Here is a 4402-nt window from a genome sequence, read left to right on the forward strand (position 1 = left end):
GAGCTAGGCTCTCGGGTTTTTTGGTGGAGGAAAAGAATCTGTACTACTTAAAAAAGAGGAATCGGTTCCGTCGTCAATCGTCAATGGTACGTCGCTCGGACGAAACTCCTTCTTCTGTTCTTTTTCTCCCAATCGCAAGCTCGCGCAAAAGCCTATTAGCCCAATACCGATTCGCTGTTTTTCTTCTCCGCCCAATCCATCCCCACGAGTGGTTTTCTTATCCAACAATGGCCAAACCTCCATACCCTTAGATCGCCGCCACCACCGGCTGACATTGGAGTACCCTGGGCGCCGGCCAGGGAGGCCGCTTCCACGCCGTAGATCCACGCACTGGCGGAGCTACGTTAGGGCCGAACTGGGCCGTGGCCCGCCCAAGATTTTCGTGGAAAAAGAATGTATGGTTATGTAGTAGTGGCCCAGCCCATTAGAACCGATTCCCTGTTGAACTCTCTCCATTCCTTCGTCGTGTGTCTGGCCGTTTTGCATTTGGCAGCCTTGGCGCCGCACGCTAGTCGCTAGGTTTAGAAATCTACCTATAAGCCTACGAGAATAGGAGGGCGAGCTGTGGAGCAAGAGCCGCCTAGCAGACAGCAGCGTTGCCGGAGCCAACGGGGTAGGGGCTCGCCGCAGGCCCGGACGCGGGGCACCGGCCGGAGGTCCGGCAACCAGGCAACGCCGCGCTAGCAGCTGCAGCCAGCCACCAGATTGAATCTCTACTCATCCCTAATCGCCATGTCCTGGTAGTTTTCTTTCTTCCCCCAATTTCTTAGTTAGCAATTTGATAGAAATATATGTTTTTAATTTTTTAACCAATGAGAGCAATATAGTATTGACTAATTTCTAGTACATATGATTCCGAAAAAAAAATCTCCTTCAGCTTGGCCCGCCCATCGTTTCTTTTGAAGCTCCGCCACTGGATCCACGCCATACTTCTGAAGGCTGCACACCTGGCCCTCCTCCCGCGCATCATCCTCCATCGACGGAGCCGCCGCCGAGATCTCCACCTTCCCCCACCGACTCCCTCCCTCCCCGCCCCACAGTCGACCTCCCCGGATCCGCTGCACCACCGGCGTCCCTACCCGAGAAGCCCGCACAACCGGCGCGCCTCCCCATGTCCCCGCACCATTGGACCCTTCCTCCCCCGTGGTCTCGCGCCGGCTCCTGCATGGTCGCTGCAAGATTGGGCGCTCCTTCATCCACAAGCCTTACTTCGTGCTGGAGACCTGGAGACCTGGCTGTTGTCACACTTCAAGCTCAAGCTTCAGCATAAAATGCCCAAGTTCCCCATCAAGTCCCTCTACATCGATGGCAAACCCAAGGTCAAGGAGAGAGGCCTCAAGATGCAGAATGGCCATGTATGTATATGTTCCGTTACTACATGCTTGCGGCTCCTTCCTCTCAGATGTCCAGTTGTTTCTTTTACTCACCGCAGATTGGCGAGAAAAAGAAATGCATTTCATCTCAATTTTCCAAATGCAGAACGTTCCTACAAGTCATGTTCTCTATGTTAAGTTGATGTTGATGTTACCTTTCTGTAACTTATACAAGATGGCGATATTCAATATTTAGGAGGCTCTAATTTTTTTTTTTGCACAAAGGAAGGGGCCAGAAGACCCCGGTGGAACTACTATTGATAACCACGTGGCAGGTACATATTACAGGAAAGACCCTTGACTTCTCTTGCCCTATAAAACCTAGAATTTGAGGAAAGGTCCTTCCAATTTACAGAAACCACCCTGACTAAAAATTGGAAAAAGCAATCAAGTCCAAAGGTGACTCTGCCACACGCCGCCGGTGAACTCAAGGCGTCGCCGCCGAGTCCAGAGCGCGGAGTGCTCGAACGCTCATCTCCGACGACAAGATCAAGTCCCTGGCTACCTTCAGAGAGTCGGGGACGCACCACTTGACTCCCCGTCGGCGTCGAGCTCCAGCAACCGATCGAAAAGGCCTCCGCCATGGAGGTTGCAGAAGTTGGGCCACCTTTTTGGCCGAAGATCACGGTGACAAGCATGGTCACCGCGTGATTCGCACGAAGAAGAACAGCTCCAGATAAGGAGCCCGCAGATCCGTCAACTGCGCCTCCGTCGAAGATCTCCTCCCAGTCTCCACCACCATGGTGACTAGAGAGAGGAAGATCGAGGACGAACTCACCCGGATCTGGAAGCTCGAGGAAGAGCTTTATTGAAGAGGATGACGCCGTTCTGCCGCCGCCCGCCCTGGCTCCGACCGCCGGAGCGCCACGAGCAGCTGCAGCATCGCCGCCAGCAGCAGGGAGTAGCCCATCCTCCGCTGCCACCACCTCATCACAGGCATGAAGCCAATATCCACAAGGGTAAACAAAGATCTAGAGGGAAGGAGACCTAAACTAAACCTAGACTACTCCGGCGCACCACCTCCACTGTCTCCGACCGGCTATTCCGGCGGAGGGGCTTCGGATCGGCCCGGCCGAGGAGAAGGGGCGACCAGGTACTGTAGAGGAGGGAGAGCTGGTGGGGGGGGGGGGAAATGAGCAGACCTGGAGGCTCTAATTTGGAATTTGGAAGGAGAAAATTGAGATGGTCATCAATCTGGTTTAACATTTGCAAATCTGAATCTCACATATATATTTGCTGAGAGATTCTTTATTAATTCAGGGATTTCCAAATAAGAACATTTATACAAAAGAATTCATCCATTTTGCCGCTTGATTCAAATATTAGCTTGGAAACATTCAGGATGTTTCATTATAATCTATGTTTCTATGTCCACCTAGATGCCTGGTTACTACCAATTGATGCCTTTTTCATTTTTTGGGTTGTGGTTGACAACATTTTATTTGTAGTTATCAGTTATGCCAATTAGTTGTATTTTTAACTTGGCCAGGACATGTTTTTGGGAGCTCCTAATGTACCATATCTTTGCTTTTGCACTAGAGCATATATGACCAACTGCTATTAGTTGTTTAGTTGCATGCTATCTCTTTCCCCTGCAAATTTAGAACTTATTTTTTGTCGATCTTTGTTCTCAAATTTATACTCGTATGCTTTAATGTCCAGAAGTTGATGTAAGTGGAAGATCTCTAAGCAGAGTCGGAGTGACAAAAATAGCAGGACGGCCATGCTGAAGCTTGGCATGAAGTCCATCACTGGTGTGAGCCATGTAACTGTTAAGAAGAGCAAAAAAAGTGAGCTTCTTGAGTGCTCTTATCTTTCTTTCGACTGTTACCTTAGTTATTTTCATCCTGCTAACTTCTATCCCATTTTCAGATCATGTTTGCATCTCCAAACCAGATGTCTTCAAGAGACACCTATGTCATTTTGGGTGAGGCTGAGATTGAGGATCAGAGCTCACAGCTGCAGTCAGAGGACAATTTCAATTTAGGTAATGGGCATCTCTTTGCATCAGTCGACCAGTAGGGCAGTTGGGCTCTTCTGTTAGATGGGTAGTACATGGTTAATTTAATTACAGATTAAGCCACCTGCATATGAGAAGCAAAATATTTGGGTGCGGAGCGTAGTTAAACTTGGATTGCGAATGATTGACACCTATCTGATCAATCAATTGGTCATTTCTTTCAGGTATTTGGCAAAATATGGCGACGAGGATCAATTGGTCTTGCTTATTCAGAAACAGATTCAAGAAGGTTATACAAATTATTAGGTATAGATGTGTGTCCTGCAATGTGATATAGCGGTGAAATAGATATACACTGTTTGAAAATGTTACATTCAAAGATTCCTTTTTCGTTTTCCAGCCAACAATTCAATAGTGATATATATCTGCAATGTACGAGTCATTAGAATCGCCATCCCTAGAAGTACTTCATATTCGCATACATGCTTTATCTTTGAAAAAAGTTCAGTCTGATATAGTACATGTCAGTTTACGCTTCTAGACATTCAGAAAGTTTACATCAGTGGGGGTGCACGCCCAACAAAATGCGCCGCCTAAGCTACATCACACACCTCAGTGAAGAAAACAAAATAAGAACGAAGGGAGAAAGTACTTGGTGTAGCCTACATGACCTGATACTGAACATCATATATCACACCCTGAAACCTAAGTTACTATGAAATAAAACCTTGATGGTTCACGATCTAAGCTGCATTTAAAAATGTGCATGATTGCTAGATTCTTCTGAAACCTGGTTCTGGAAATTGGTTGGTTATTCATCTAAAAACAAAGAGCATATGCATTCTCATTACTTATTTACTTTGTTGCTGCCATTTTCTACTTGTACCGAGCTTGGTTTAACCTACAGAAGACGTAAATGATTAGGATGTTCCATCATATGTTGAACCTTCATTTTCATGCTTTGTGGAATGTGAAGTTGCAGAACTCAGTATTATTATCTTGATTCTTTTGCGAGTAAATACAAATGTTTCTAATTAGACAACTTTATTTGTTTTGTTGTTATACTTGT

General features: G+C 46.8%; 1 long non-coding RNA gene across 1 annotated transcript; it reads left to right on the forward strand.

Moving 5' to 3' along the window:
* Positions 1-1094: 1094 nt before the first annotated feature.
* Positions 1095-3702, forward strand: LOC124651571. Its single transcript, XR_006987449.1, has 3 exons — positions 1095-1355; positions 3036-3163; positions 3246-3702. It is a non-coding gene; the product is annotated as an uncharacterized LOC124651571 (long non-coding RNA).
* Positions 3703-4402: the final 700 nt, after the last annotated feature.

This window comes from Lolium rigidum, chromosome 5 (assembly GCF_022539505.1).
Source record: "Lolium rigidum isolate FL_2022 chromosome 5, APGP_CSIRO_Lrig_0.1, whole genome shotgun sequence".
Lineage (NCBI taxonomy): Eukaryota > Viridiplantae > Streptophyta > Magnoliopsida > Poales > Poaceae > Lolium > Lolium rigidum.